Here is a 16,256-nt window from a genome sequence, read left to right on the forward strand (position 1 = left end):
TTCTTCACCATGGCGCCCCTCGTCAACTGCTCACCAACCGCGGTCGTTATTTCCTGTCCAGAGTGATTGGTGACATTCTTCGTTCGTGTGCCACGCAGCACCAGCTCGCGACAGCTTACCATCCACAAACCAACGCGCTTACGGAAGGGTTCAACCGCACGCTCACCGATATGTTAGCCATGTACGTCTCACCGGACCACCGCGATTGGGACGCAGCCTTGCCTTATTTGACATTTGCGTACAACTCTTCACGCCATGACACAACAGGCTATTCACCTTTCTACCTTTTGTTTGGTAGGCACCCCCTATTGCCTTTGGACACACTCATGCCGCCTTCTTCAGTCCCCACCACTGCTTACGCTCAGGACGCCATCGCCCAGGCCCCGCCGGCTCGCCAAATAGCCCGTAGTCAGCTCCGTGCCTCTCAAGCTTCCCAGAAGTCCGCCTACGACCGCCGGCACCGGGCCGTCGAATATCACCCCGGATCCCTCGTCGTCCTCTGGACGCCGTCGCGCAGCGTCGGGCTCTCCGAGAAGCTCCTTTCTCACTACCGTGGCCCTTACCGTGTGGTGCGCCGAGTCACCGACGTGAACTATGAAATTGCTCCCCTTGCGTCCTCGCCATCGTCCTCTGGCCCGTCTACAGACGTCGTCCATGTATGCCGCCTCACACCTTATCACGACCCTCCTACGCCACCACTCTAACGCCGAGACGGCGTTTCATCAGCCGGGGGTCCTGCAGCGGGTAGACGACGACGACCACGACGACATTGAGCGAGTGAACGAGTGGACGAGGAAGAAGACGAGAACTCATCTCTGGCTGTGTTCTGAGTGCCGCCCGTAGCTGTTCATTCGTTTTTGTAAACAACTGTAAATATATTCTTTCCCGCAACAATATATAATTCAGTGATTATGCGGAAACATATGACTCAGTGGAAACCTCAGCAGTCATACACACATTGCGGAATCAGGGTGTAGATGAGCCTTATGTCAAAATACTGGAAGATATTTATAGGAACGGCACAGCTACCATATTCCTCCATGAAGTCAGCCATAAAATTCTAATAAGGAATGGCGTCAGACAAGGAGACACGATCTCGCCAATGGTCGTCACCGCATGTTTACAGGAGGTATTCCGAGACCTCAATTTGGAGCAGTTGGGGATAAGAGTTAATGAAGAATACCTAAATATTCTGCGATTCGCTGATGACATTGCCTTGTTTAGCTACTCTGGAGATGAACTGCAAACTTGGTCAAAGAGTAAGGCAGAGAAAAACGGTGGGTCTAAAAATTAACATGCAGAAAACCAAAGTAATTTTCAACAGTTAAGCAAGGGAACAGCTTCTTCACAATTGCCAGCGAGGTGCTAGAAATGGTAAACGAATACGTCGACTTAGGAAAGGTAGGGACCGCTGATCCGAATCACGAGAGGGAAATGACTAGAAGGATAGGATTGTGGTGTGGCGTATATGGCAGGTTATTTAAGATCATGAATAGCAGTCTACCAATATCCCTCAAGCGAAAAGTGTAAAATGGCTGTATCTTACCGGTACTCACCTATGGGGCAGAAACGTGGAGGCTAACGAAAATGGTTCAGCTTAACTTGAGGACAACACAGCGAGCCATGGAGCTGTATCACTGACATCAAAAGTAGTTTAGAATGGCCTCTTCTATCTTCACGTCGCGAAATTTTTTCACCCGTGTTTTTACGAGACATAATTCATTGTTATTGTTGTTGCTGTTAGCCTATCAAAAGATGGCACATACCCACACTGGGGGATCGGCCAAGAATCGGGTGGCTATTCACCTGAACGCAGTTTACAAAAAGGAAAAGCACGTGGGAGCGCAACACCGGAGAATTTTTCGTCATGAACAGAAAAGGGATGAGTGTTTTGATTTTAAAATTTTAAGAATAATTGTCGCACTGTGCTGAACAAAGATGCCTATATTTTACCACCTATACGTACATTTTCCAGAGTGGAGATCACCCGCTTGAGATTAAAGAAATATCCGCGCGTACCTCAGTATTTGCGCGTTCATTTCTCCACGGACAATCAGTGCATGAAATAATCTTCTGCGCGACATATCTGTGGCTACATCCGATTCAAAATTTTCTGTTGCACTAAAGGCTGCTCGGTTTAAGCACTCATTTCCGTGGTCTGTATGACGACGTTCTGTATGTATGTATGCATGCTGTGGTCTCTATGTCGACATTGGGGGGAGATCATTCGTTCTCTTTTCTACGTTTTAAACTTAGCGATTTTTTAGTATGCACGGCGACATGACCATGTGTTTTAATTCAATTCCCAGTGTTTATTTACACTGGTATTTTGTCGCATGCTCTCTTGCTATGTCCTATCGGAGATCTTGCATTATTATTTATTATTGTTTTACTTGTTTATATATTTGTTTCCTTGGCGCTAATGAATGAACAATACTGGGGTACAGCCCCTACTGTAATGCCTCTGCGGACGAATGCAGGTACATGTAAAAATAAATAAATAAAGATGATAGGTGTAACGTTAAGAGACCCGAACCGGGCGGAGTGGGTGAGGGAACAAACGGGTGTTAATGACGTTCTAGTCGAAATCGAGAGGAAGAAATGCGCTTGGGCATGGCATGTAATGCGAAGGCAAGATAACTGCTGGTCCTTAAGGCTAATGGAGTGGATTGCAAGAGAAGGCAAGCGTAGCAGCGGGCGGCAGAAGGTTAGGTGGGCGGATAACATTAGGAAGTTTGCAGGCTTATGGTGGGCGCAGCTGACAAAGAACAGGGTTAATTGGAGAGACATGGGAGAGGCCTTCGCCCAGCAGTGGGTGCAGTCAGGCTGATGGTGACGATGAGGTCAGGTAACACAGCAGATCTGTTGAAAGAGGTGGGGGGGTGGATTGTGCTAGAAAAATTAGCCGCCCAGTATACACAATGCTTTATGACCTCGACCGTACCCATCGCTTGGAAGATCGCAAACATTATCTTAATTCATGAGAAAGGAGACACCAAGACTTGAAAAAGAGCAGACCGATCAGCCTACTGTCTGTTGCCTACAAGGTATTTTCTAAGGTACTCGCGAATAGAACAAATGAACCTCAGACTTTAATCAACCAAATGCTCAGGCAGGCTTTCGTATATGATATTGCACAATAGATCATATTCACACTATCAATCACGTAATAGAGAAATGCGCAGAATATATCCAGCCCCTATATATAGCCTTCATTGATTACAAGAAAGCATTCGACTCAGTGGAAACGTCAGCAGTCATACAGGCATTGCGGAATAAGGGTGTAGAAGAGCCTTATATCAAAATTCTAGAAGATGTATATAGCAACGACACAGCTACCATAGTCCTCAATAAAGCAAAAAAATTCTGATAAGGAAGGGCGTCAGGCAAGGAGACACGATCTCGCCAATGCTATTCACCGCCTGTTTGCAGGAGGTATTTTGAGACCTCAATTGGGAACAGTTGGGGATAAGAGTTAATCGAGAAATGCTAAATTATCTGCGATTCGCTGTTGACATTGCCTTGCTGAGTCACTCAGAAATGAACTGCAAATTATGATCGATGAGTTAGACAAGCAGAGCAGAATGGTGGGTGTATAAATTAATATGCAGGAAACCAAAGTAATGTTCAACAGTCAGGCTAGGGAACAGCACATCACAATTGGCAGCGAGGTGCTTGATGTGGTAAAGGAATACGCCTACTTAGGGCAGGTAGTGACCGCTGATTTGGATCATGAGAGGGAAATAATTGGAAGGATAAGAATGAGGTAGAGCGCTTATGGCAGGGTCTCTCATAGCATGAATGGGAGTTTACCAATATCCCTCAAGGGAAACTTGCACAACCGCTGTATCTTGGCGGTACTCACCTACGGAGCATAAATGTGGAGGCTAACGAAAAGGGTTCAGCTTATGTTAAGGACAACGCAGCGAGCCATGGCAAGAAAAGTCATAGGTGTAACTTTAAGAAACCGGAAGCGGGCCGAGTGGGGGAGGGAACAAACACGAGTTAATGACATCCTAGAAGAAATCAAGCGGAAGAAATTGGCTTCGGCAGGGCATGCAATGCGAAGGCAAGATAACGGCTACTCCTTAAGGGTAACGGAGTGGATTACAAGAGAAGGCTAGCGTAACATGGGTCGGCAGAAGATTAGTGGGTGGATGAGATTAATAAGCTTGCAGGCCTAGGGTGGGCGCAGCTTTCAAAGGACAGGGTTAATTGGGGAGACATGAGAGACGCCTTTGCCCTGCAGTGGGTGCAGTCAGGCTGATGATGATGATGACGATAAGTGAGGCGGTGCACACATCAAGGCTGACGCGCTCTGCCGCCAAGACACCGTGTCAGCAGTACCTGATTTTGTCCCTGTAATTCACCGGGCCGAATTGTGCACGGAGCAGCGCGAAGATCCCGATGCCAAGAGAATCATCGAAAGCCTAAAGGGAAAATCATCTTGCCCTGAAAAATTAGCTTATTTCATTTGCAAATACGTAACCCTGTGCCGCTGTACGCGGCCAACTAGAAAATTCATACCAGAGCCAACCACTTTAGAGAGAGTCGGCATACCTAGGTCGTAGACAGAAATGGTTCTTCGCTCGTTGCACTATGCGCCCTATGCCGGCCAGTTTTTCGTAGCGAAAACGCGCAAACGGGTGGAACGGTTATACATCTGGAGTGGCATTGGGAAGGACGTTAGGAATGCGACGAAAAGTTCCATTCCTGTCTCGGAAGGAAAACATCCAATGGTCGCACTCAGGTCAGCGCCAATTTGGACGTTTCATGAGGTTTTGGCTCCCTTCGGGCGGAGAAGTATGGACACAGTTGGGGAGTTGGCCATGACCAGTTCTGGAAAGAATTGCATAGTAGTATTTGTAGATCATGTTTCGAAATGCGCGGAAGCGAGGGCAATCGCAGATCAAAAGACACGGTCGCGCGAGCGTTTGTCGAACAGATCGTGCTCCGACAAGGACCTCCAAGGCCGCTCCTAACAGACCGATGAACCCACTTCGTATCGCAGCTAATGAGCAAAGTTTGAGAGCTGCATAAGATAAATATGAAAGAGACAACACCATGCCATTTTGCTTGCAACGGTGCGATGGAGCGACTAAACCAAACCGTGAGCGGGTTCCTGTTGAATTTTGTCTATCGTGACCTGCGTGGCTCGGAATTGTGGCGCACCTTTGCGATGTTTGCACATAATAAGCACTGGTGACACGCCATTCTTCCTCGTACAAGGCAGGGACCCAGACCAGCCAAGTGAAATCCCAGAGGGTCCCCAGCGCGTCCCATACACCTCACTGGGCGACTATAAGCCGGATGTGGAATCGCGGTTGGAAGTTGCAAGGGACATAGCCGGGGAGACCTAAATGAAAGCGGCGAAGAGCAGGAAAGAGGCGCATAATGGAAGGAGGTGCACGAGGCGCATCAAGAACTGTGAAGCCCAAAGAGGATCAGCTAGAAAGCTCCAAAGTGGAGAGGACCATTTGAAGTCGGCGAGAAGATTTCTTCAGTAACCTTCAGAATCCGACACGTGAACCGAAGCATCCATGGTCACGATGCATGCAGATCACCTCACGTAACCACCAGCTCAAGATTCACCAAATGAGAGAGGTCAAAGCCATGATTTAAATGGGAACGGCCCTGAGGCGGAGTGCGCAGATAGCTTGCAGGGAACGCCTTCTCGTGCATTTGTTCGGCAGGCGCATGGGTTTATGGGAGGAATGCCACATAATCAATTTCATGCATTGCTGGAAGACGAAGCGCGCAATGCTTCCGCGCAGGTAACGAATAAGGAGGCCCCAACTACGAGCACCACCGAGTCCAAAAGCACACAGAGGACACAGACCTACCCGGTATGACTTGCGAATGCCGATACCAACTAAGAAAGCAGAGAATAAATCGAACTAATGGCGCCTACCAAGCGGAGTTGGGAAATGGTTGTCTCCGTCTTATATTGCAACCATGGAATAACAATGTTCATGTTAATTAGCTAAGAGACTGCAGTTGCCATGTTTGTTTCTACGAAGTACTACATTCACAGGAAAGCATACACTCGTCTATAGGTTGAATGGCTTCCTTTCGTTAAGCCGTCATTTTTTTTCTTTGGGCGTGCCGACATCGCGGTGAAAGTGAGAGCTCCTTTGTAAATATGGTAATGTTTACGTTGCCAGTTTGGACTAATGAGAGAGGTGTGGGTGGTGGGTTTAATGCGTTTGTCGCTCCAAGAAGTTCAGTGCTGTTTCTGTGACACGCCTAGTATGACGTATGGGGCATGGTCTTGTGTGAAAATTCACCGTGGTGTGAAAGCGTGCTTTCGCACCCAATGTACTGCTGCGAGACTCTTCGAAACAGCTTCAGTATATGGACCTCATATGTTATGAGAACATTTTTTCGAAGGGTGAACAGTGTGACAGTGCGCTGCGCGTCTCCGGAGAAAACCTGTCTCCGGGGGGATCTTCACTTTGTAAGACTCCGGAAACCCTTGAGCAAGAGACTTTATGCCACCAAGAATCGTCGAGCATCGGGGTCCAATGCTTCTTGGGTGTCCGAATAGCGACAGCCGAGCCGTCATCTTTATTGGCATGCCGTCAAGTATTCAACTGGTCAAGCACACCCGGCAAGAGGCGCCGGCAGGGGCGCCGGCAGGAGGGTAGAAGACACAAGCCGGCGTGAGGTCGAGGGAAGATGAAGAACGCCGCAGGCGCGGCGCTCAGAGGGGGGACAGATACACACTGCACCCTGGAAAGAGTTGCCCGAATGAGCAGGGAAACGAGAAAAGCGGGGAGGAAAGAGACGAGGAAGGCCCGAGACGGCATCATGGGGCAGTCGGTCGTTAGGCGTCCCAAGCGCCCAAGCGATCGGGAAGAAGTGGAGCCTGGGCGACCGAATGGTCAACTCCGCAGCCCCTCCGGCGCCAACGCGCCTGCACATAAGCTTAGGCACCCCAGCCTTTGCATCATGTACTGGAAAATATGTGATTCTTTAATATATCTATTTTATTCCAACCTTCCCAGAGAAGAGAGAGATTGTGAGAGCAATCTGCCCACTGGATTGTGAGCAAACTGCCAACTATGGCACGCAGAAGTTTAATGATTGGTCGTGAACGTTTGCTCCAAAGAGCAACCTGGGTACCACAAGCCCCACCGGTGTCAGTAGCTCTCAATGCAAGGAGAGTGTCGCATTGCTTAACATGCTCCACTGCGAAAGGAGTCTTCTTTATTTTTTATTCAAGGCAACTGCGTACAACCTTCTGAGAAGGCACAACATAAGGCCTGAAGTGAGCCTGACGTGGCCATGCGACACTGAGAGCATCCGCAGCAAAACTCATTCTTACATATGGTTATACATCATCCAGACAAAATACTCACAATGATGATAAAGCCAGGTACAATAATCAATGCCTATTTACTGCGTCTAATTTTCAGAAAGAGAGGCAGGGCAGCAGCGGAAGAACGTACCAGTAAACAAAACAACTATTAAACAAGTATCACTATATGTTCAGTCGAAACGTATATATTTTATTAAAATGTACATTAAAGAGATGCACAGTGTGCCAGACTGACATCAAAGTCAAGCCGCTAGTTCTAAGCGTGGAAGTCAGGAAGAAATATTGCCTTGAAGCTTAAATTGTCGTATGGGAATTATCTTATGCAGCAGGCTCAATAGGTCAAGGTATTCGTTCATAAGTTCAGGTAATAGTGACCTTATTCTTTGTAGGCCATAATTTTTGCGTTATTGGGACTTACCTGTTTTATACTTTTTCGTGGTTGATATGCAGTCTGCTTAACAGGGTATTTTTTTTAATTGCCTTCTGTATATTGGGGGTTGGCGCAGAGTTTCCATTGGCAGATTTTGTTTAATTAACTGCTGTATCGGCAGTATGTTATCGTACGTTAAATATAAAAAATGCTTTCTATGCAAGGAGCAATACATATTGGCCGTAATTCATGCTTTTGTAAAGACAACAACGAATTTGCGTTTGTTCTGGTTTTGTTAACCACATTAAAGAACAGTACGTAAACTGAGCGTGTAAGAGGGGATAGTAAATCTATCGTTTAGCTTCTGAAGGGTCCAGGTACCCTCTTAAAATATCAAGCAGCTAATGTGGATGCTAACAAATCTACTAATATCGTTGACCATGTCCGTGACTGCAAATAATGTTTGCCTTCCTATAACTATTTTCATATCCTGTACAGGCACCCTTCTCGGTTAACACGCGAGATGATGGAAGCCTACCGCACGAGGAAACAAAGAAACAAGGTTGTGTGTTAGTAAGTCATCTATTTTATTATACGATATTTAGGTGGCATGCCATGATGCCACGTACCAACACGGGTTTTTCTTTGCTTACTTGTTGATAGGTTGGCCACTTTTCACATAGTGCGTTGCTTTTGTCGAATAAGCTTTAAAAGAAGGAAGAAGGAAAAAAGCAGCGCTCGTCTTGTGTTTCTTCTGCTTCCGTCTTCGTATTTGCACTGTTTGCTTTTCAATATTTACCATCCCAACCGCTCTGGAGACGTCTGTTGTTAGCGCGTCGACATGCGGCGACTCTTTTTTCTTTATTGCCTAGCTTGGACACATAACATTTCAGCAAACAAAACAATAAACAAAACATACAAAACGCTGCGTACATACGAAGCTGTTGTGATCAGACAGCGTGAGTCTGGCTTCGTCATGTTAAAATTCCGGTAGCACGCGTTTTGTTGACCTAAAGTGCGATGAGGCGAAATCCTTTAGCGCGATGTTGCTGCTTGTTTGTGTCACTGATGTGCGATGAAGATGTTAATTAAGTGCACAATCGTTTGTGAATCTTAAATGCTGGAGACACTGGAGGGCGTTTGGTAGGCATCCGTCTGATTCGACGCCTTTCTGCACTCTCCAGCGTCCTAGACAAGGAGAACTACACGTGCGCTGGCAGGAAGTAGCGCAGTCGTTAGCACGCTCGGCTGCGATACGGAAGGTTGGTGGCTCGAAACCCATCATGCACAGAGGCTTTTTTTTCTTATTAAGTTGAAGAGCGTAACGGATGGACGGACGGGCGGACGGATGGACAGACGCGAGCTTGAGCCATTAAAGGCTTTCGGCCCCGTGCAGATTATACGGCCCCCTGTCTCCCTGCTTGACATCCTTCCTTTTCGCATTTCATTTTTTTCTTAATCGGGGTCTGAGATCGCTGTGCAGCAGTTACAGATATCTTCCAGTATTTTTACAGAGAGCACTTCTACACGGTGATTGTGAAATGCCTTCATCATTGCTCGTTTTACGCCTGAGTCACATGCTTTCTCCTGACCTTAGAAGATTACGTATAAGGTTTGGATATATTCTGCTATTCTACTTACCACCTTATCGATAGTGTGAATACAGTGTGATGTATTGCAGCCATTAGAGTTTGCACCCATCAAACACAACATTTCTTATTTGAGAATACCAGGTATGATGTGACGTGCAATGTTATTCAAAAACTACTCACCGCGTAGGCTAAGAAATCGATGCGGTCAGACATGCGGCCGGTGTCTCCGGCAATAAACGTCGCGAATTGATCTCGTGGCCTAATGAATGATGATGGTATTAGGATATCCACTGCTTTCTGTGATGGACAAAGCTGTGCGGCTACAGCTGCGTTAGATGTCAAAATGTTTTGGAATGGGATCTAAAAATAGCAATAAAAAATCTAACAATGGCCCCTTCATCGCAAGGCGAAAAGCTGCAGATGGCCATGCGAGTCGTTCCTGCTGTGCAAGCGCGCTGTTTTATGCCTCGCTCACATTCTTGACGAAACAATATGCTCTTTTCAGTCATTTTGTAGTCGGAAACAGAGACGGCGAACAGTCGTAAGGTACATGTTCTGGGGAAAATATTTGAGGAGAAACTTAAAACAAAAAAAAAGGCAACCACCGTCTACAAGACGTTGAAGCAACGAGCGTCAGCGAGTGATCGACGCTTACCGCTATCGATCAGAGAAATTGCGATGCACGTCTACCCGTTGTCGAGTTACGCCCCCTCAAGATACGTCCCAAACGGAATTTGGTTCGTTTGGGGGGTCAATTTGGGCTTAGAATTCGGCTTGCGGTCCGATATGGTAACGCTTCAAATAGTAATTCCATCTATAAAATATCTACCTACCATTTAATTATGGTGATATTTCTATACCACAACCCATACGGTTTTATATCCCTACCAAATTCGGTACACAACAGTCCCCGGATGGGTGCCCCTTGTTGTTTGAATATATATAGCGGAACGAAGGGATTGGAGAGGCGCGAGTGTCTGGACCCGTCGAGTATCTGTTACGGGTCCAATTGGACTTATTTTTGGAAATGTGGCGGAGGGTTTGAAATTGCTTCACTTCCGCCTCCATTTGGCCCTGTATTGCACTGCCTCCGGGATCGGCCTTGTTTTTAGCGCGTCTTTACTATCCTGTTTTTCTATCACATCTTTCAACTCTCCTACTATCTGCACGTGGTAGCGATTGTGGCTCGGCTTGAGCCAGTGAGCAGGCCTGTGCACTTTCTTTTGCTTTCTTCCTTTGCAACAACAGACAGACGAATGGATAGTACATGTGTAACGGTCCCGTATCGGGATAGGCTGCCGGCCTTCGTAGAAGCAAGGCACCAGCCTTCCACGTAGCAGACGGCTGGACCCCGCCCCCAGCAGGAGGCGCCGCCCCCCTGGAGGATTGTCGCCCCGGCGCCGGGCCTCTGGCCCACTGCCCGGGACCACTTTGCTGCCCTGCCTACCCCGGAGCCTGGTGTAGGTGCTGTCCGGCCGCCCACACCTTCCCAGCGTCGCACCTGCTGATCCCGGACCCCGTCCCGGCTTCAGCATGGCAACAAGCGGTCCCCCTGGAAGACCGACGTTCCGTGCGCCTCCCCCGAAGGCGCACTTTTTCAACTTCGTGTTGAGAACCGATGCCTCGGCCGACGACATCCTCGACGGCATCGAGGCTGTTGTTGGTTCCAAGGGGCTGGAGGCACTTCAGAGCGGCTTCAAGTTTTGCATCGCAAAAACTTGAACGTAGGGCCACGTAGGCGTAAGCTGTTCGCGGCGGGCGCCTTCGTCATGAATGGCGCCTCCATTCCGTTCACCTGAGTGGGCACTGCTGCCGTCACCATCACCGTGTTTCGGCCACCCCGCTACGTGGGCGACACTTCATTGGCCTCGGCACTGAGCCCTTACGGTAAGGTGCTCGAGGTCACCCGCCCATTCCTGAAAAGCCACCGGCACGTCAACAACGGGCAGCGGCTGGTGCGCTTGAAGATGCGCAAGGCCGTGCCGAACTTCGTCACCATGATGGGCTTCCGCGTGATGTACGACTACCGCGGCGTTCGGAAGGTGTGCTCCCGTTGCGGACAACGCAACGTGTCGCAAGCCGCGGTGTTCGCGCTGCGAGTGCTTCGGCCACGGCACTGTCACGTGACAAGCTATGTGCAGGCGATGCAGGAGTCCGCACGTAGCGGCGGATTGCCTGCGGCCACGCTCGTATGCAGATGCGGCCGCCGCCAGGAAGCCCGAGGCGCCCCGACCCGAGCCGGCCAAGGGAGCTGGAGACGACCACCCGCTGCGCCCTGCCTAATACCTCCCGGTCGATACTGCGCTTGAGGACCAGGCCGCGAACCCCCCCGGTCGACACCTCTCCCCTCCCCCCCCTCCCCCCCCCCCCCCCGGGAGGACCAGGCCGTCGACCCACCGGTTGACACCCCCCGTGACGGCAAGGCCGAGGACGCGGCCGCCGACGCGCAGCCGGAGAGCTCGGAGCTCTTCGCTTTCGGGTCACCGACGTCGCGGCCGTCTCCGTCCCGACGAGAGCGTTCCCCCCGATCCGCTGCCACCATTCGGATCGGCGGACGAGGCGTGCCGAACTCGGAATCCACCTTCGCGCCTGACGGAGGAGGGTGGGCCTTCCGACAGCGGCCCCGTACTACGCCTGACGGGGACCTGACCTGCGCGCAGCGCCAGGCCCTCATCGCTTCGGACACCCGAGGCCTGCGCCGCCGTACGCCCCGTCGCCAACCACACGAGGAGGAGGAGGAGGAGCAGCGGAAAGCCAGCGGCAGGTCATCGGCAGCGCCCGGTGCTACAAAGACGGCGCCGAGTGGAGCGGCGAGTCATCGCGTGCCGGTGAGCTAGCAGCTCGATTTACGGGCGCAGCCGGCGGACTATATGGACACAGGAAAATTAGCGGAGAAGCACGCGAGGCGGGACGCGGTTCAGAATTCAAATGGCGCTGCCCCGCCCCTGGCTAAAAAGTCTGTCCTAAGCTCCGCTCATGGCGGGGCTCCTTAACCGTTCTAAAAACGCCGCACACAAGACAGGGGCGAAGTAAGGAAACGACAACACAGCACTCGTGTCGCCGTTTCCTTTCGTCGTCTGTCTTGTGTGCGCTGTTTTTAGAATGAGTACATACCAACTCGCCCAGTTTTCTACTTTGGTCCTTAATCGTGTAGCTGTTAAGTCGGTGCCCTATCTTTCCATCATGGCGTTAGTGCATCTCCTCTCCCTGAATGTTCAGGGATTTAGGTCGCCGGACAAGCAGAGAGAGGTGATGCACTTCGCCCGAGCATAGGGCGTCGACATCCTCCTTCTGCAGGAAACAAACCTGCGTTGCCCACGCGAGGTCACCGGTTTTAAGTCTAGGTTTTGTGTTGATGCTTTTATGCGAAGCATAATAGGGACACTACTTAGCTCAACCATAGCCCAGCCTGGCGCGGCCGCGACCACCATTGGCCTTAAATGACACGCTTGGTGTGACGTCATAGCCTAACTCCTGCTCCTCCCGCTAGGGGCGCTGCAGCCGAGCCGAGCGGAAACACATCTTAGAGACATGGAGCAACCACCCGGTAACCCAGACGACGCATGGGAATATTGCAATAGAACAGAGGGCAGCAGAAAGGGAGGTGGAATTGGGGCATTCATTCATAAAAGTATGAATTTTCAAAGGGTTAGACTGGGATGCAGGGAACATTTATGGCTAAAAAGAACAGTGGCAGGCAAGCAAACACTCCTTGGCTTTGTATACCTGTGGACAGGGTTTAATGCCAAAGAGGAAAACAGGAAAATGTTAGAATGTATTGCAAGCGACATTGATGAGCTAGGAGGACAGGGCGAGATAATTATATTAGGCGACATGAATGCACACATAGAAGACCTGGATGGGTACACGAATTCGACAGGAAGCATGCTGCAGGACATGTGTGACAGGCATGATTTGGTTGTGTGCAACAGCACCGAGAAGTGTGAAGGGCTCATAACATGGGAGGCAGGGACTCTGCACTCGACGATAGATTATGCACTAATGTCACAGATGATGTATAACAGATTAGGGGTAATGAGCATAGATGAAGATGGTTCCAGAAGTCTAGGTAGTGACCACAAGCGTATCAAGTTGAGCTTCAGAAGGAAAAGCAATGTAGGACTGAAGCAAGATAAACAATCAGGGGGAAATTTTTACTCAGAAAAGCAATTGGAAGTAGCAGCCAAACAAATCGAGAAAGTAATTTTTGAGGATAGTGAAACAGAATGGACTTATACCAAATTAACTCGATTACTGGAGCTAGAGCTAGCTAAGGTGCGAGTAAAGCTAAAAGGGAAAAGATGCAAACCCATGAGTTGATGGGATGAGGAGGTCAAGAGGGCAATAGAAAAGCGCAAGGAAGCATCCAGGGAACACAGATATTCCAAGAAGAGGGGGGAACCAAAACCCGAAGTAGACAGAAAATGGGATACCTTCATAAAGTGTAGAAGGGACGCATCCTATTTGATTGATGAGAAAATTAGAAGAAAGGGTGCCCAATGGATGTCAAAAGTAAATAAAAAGGATAGAAAAACAGCCCAAAAATTCTGGAAACATCTAAATGCAATGAGTAATAAAACTAGGCTAGAACAAAGGTTTATTATTACAGATGAGGGTATTCGACTAGAAGGGGATGAAGCAATAAAACACATAGGAACAAGGATGACGGAAAAAGTTTCAGCAAAGCACGTGGTACATAATTTATCGAAGGAGGATAGACCAGTTACAGCAATAGCTTCACTTGAGCAAGGAGAGTGGGAAAGGGCAGAGAAGAAGGTTCCTAGGGGCACATCAACAGGACCAGATGGTATCCCGATTATGCTGATAAAGAAGTTAGGACCAAAATCCAAGAAGGTAGTGAACAAAATGATAGTGGATGAGAAAGTCCCCGATGAATGGCGATTAAGTAGAAGGAACATGATATATAAGGGAAAGGGGGACAAAGCAGACGTAAGTAACTATCGCCCCATAACAGTGACATCTGTGGTTTACAGGGTGGTGATGCAAATTATAAAGGATAGACTGCAGGCTTGGGTGGAGAACGAGGGGGTGTTAGGGGAACTACAGAATGGGTTCCGGAAACAAAGGAGGTTGGAGGACAATCTATTTTCATTGACACAGTGCATAGAAATTGCGGAAAAGGAACATAGGTACTTATTGCTAGCATTTCTGGATATTAGGGGAGCCTATGACAACGTTACTCAGGAGCATTTGTGGGACATATTGGGCACATTGGATGTGGAAAATGGAGTAATTAATCTTTTAAAAGATATATATAGAGGTAACAGAGTGCTCATAAAATGGGAAAAAAATGTATCAGGGCCTGTAGAGATAGAGCGGGGGCTTAGACAAGGATATCCTCTGTACCCTTTGTTGTTCATGTTGTACCTGCAAGGTTTGGAGGCCAAGCTAGAGGGGAGCGGACTAGGCTTCAACCTATCTTTTTTCAAGCAAGGGGAATTGATTAAACAGACATTACCGGGACTAATATATGCGGACGATATAGTGATAGTGGCTGACAACAAGGAAGACCTGCAGAAGTTGTTAGACATGTGCAGTACAGAAGGAGATAGATTAGGCTTCAAGTATAGTAAGGAAAAATCTGCAGTCATGATATTTAATCAAGAGGGCGGCGAGCATAGAATACAGAAGTTCGTGCTAAAAGTAGTGAATGAGTACAAGTATCTTGGGGTGTGGATAAATAACAGTGTTGAGTATCTGACAGAGCATGAAAAATATGTAATGAATAAAGCTAGTAGGACTGCAGCTGTCATGAAATATAGGGCACTGTGGAATTACAATAGGTATGAGGTGGTAAGAGGGATCTGGAAAGGGGTGATGGTCCCTAGCCTGACCTTCGGGAATGCGGTCCTGTGTATGAGGCCAGATGGTCAAGCAAGGCTGGAAATTAGGCAACGAGGAGTAGGGAGGTTAGCTTTGGGAGCACGTGGCAATACACCAAATCAGGGGGTACAGGGTGATATGGGATGGGCGTCTTTCGAGAGCAGAGAGGCTAGCAGTAAGATAGCATTTGAGGAACGATTGAGAAGGATGGAGGAAAAGCGGTGGGCTAGGAAAGTTTTCAGATACCTGTATATAAAGAATGTTGACACGAAATGGAGAAAGCGAACTAGAAAATTGACAAGCAAATTTGAAGAAGAAGAAAGGGAATTTTAATGAAAGAAAGGTGGAGAGGTCGGCCGGTGGTAACAGGGCCCTGGCCTGCTACTCCACACAGGGGAAAGGGAAGAGGAGGAAAAGGAAAGTGTGAATGAAGGCTGATGATGGCATAATACAATGAGTTTCACGGGTGATGTCTATGCACACGCACACACACACACACACAACACTGGCTGGCGCTCGCATCGCGGTTACTGGACACACATAAAACTCAAAACTGGTGTCTGCAACACAACACCGACACATGTCATTAACCATGTAGGTTGTGCACAGGCGGTCACAAACGAGTATCCAGGCCTGTTTCACACAAAAAGTTGAGCAGGGCTTTTGTCACACGCCACCAATCAGAACGTCTCGTCCTTGCGCCCAGAAGAGTTTCCTCAGAGAGAGGGCGAGAGTCCAGGTTTTTCACGGTCGCCTCCAATGTTGTTCTTTCAGAAGTATACTTCGGGCACGCGCAAAGAAGGTGTCCAATAGTCTCTGGTGTGTTGCACTGTGCGCAATTTGGGTGACTTTCGATGCCGATCTTGTGAAGATAGTGTTTGGTGTAGGCAACGCCAAGCCGTAGCCGGTGGAGTAAAGTCCCATGACGTCGCACCACCACAGATGGGAAATGTAGTCGTGAGCCAGCGTCAAGCTTACACACGCGGTCCTGTTGATGACTCGGATCATGCCAGTGCGACTGCATTGCCGCCTGCATTAAATGCGCCAACAAGGCTCCAATGTCTGATCGTGAAAAGGCTATCTCAATGAAAGCACCATCACTATGTGCCATCCGAGCCTCGGCGTCAGC

General features: G+C 48.8%; 1 protein-coding gene across 1 annotated transcript in view; it reads right to left on the reverse strand.

Moving 5' to 3' along the window:
- The window catches only part of LOC144122980 (uncharacterized), a 122,090-nt gene extending 112,512 nt beyond the window's left edge, over positions 1 to 9,578 (reverse strand). Inside the window, exon 1 of the mRNA XM_077655917.1 lies at positions 9,464 to 9,578. The gene's annotated coding sequence lies outside the window, so the exon portion shown is untranslated. The remainder of the gene's footprint in view (positions 1 to 9,463) is intronic.
- Between the last annotated feature and the right edge of the window lie 6,678 nt (positions 9,579 to 16,256).

The sequence above is a fragment of the Amblyomma americanum genome, chromosome 3, assembly GCF_052857255.1.
Source record: "Amblyomma americanum isolate KBUSLIRL-KWMA chromosome 3, ASM5285725v1, whole genome shotgun sequence".
In the NCBI taxonomy this organism is placed as follows: domain Eukaryota; kingdom Metazoa; phylum Arthropoda; class Arachnida; order Ixodida; family Ixodidae; genus Amblyomma; species Amblyomma americanum.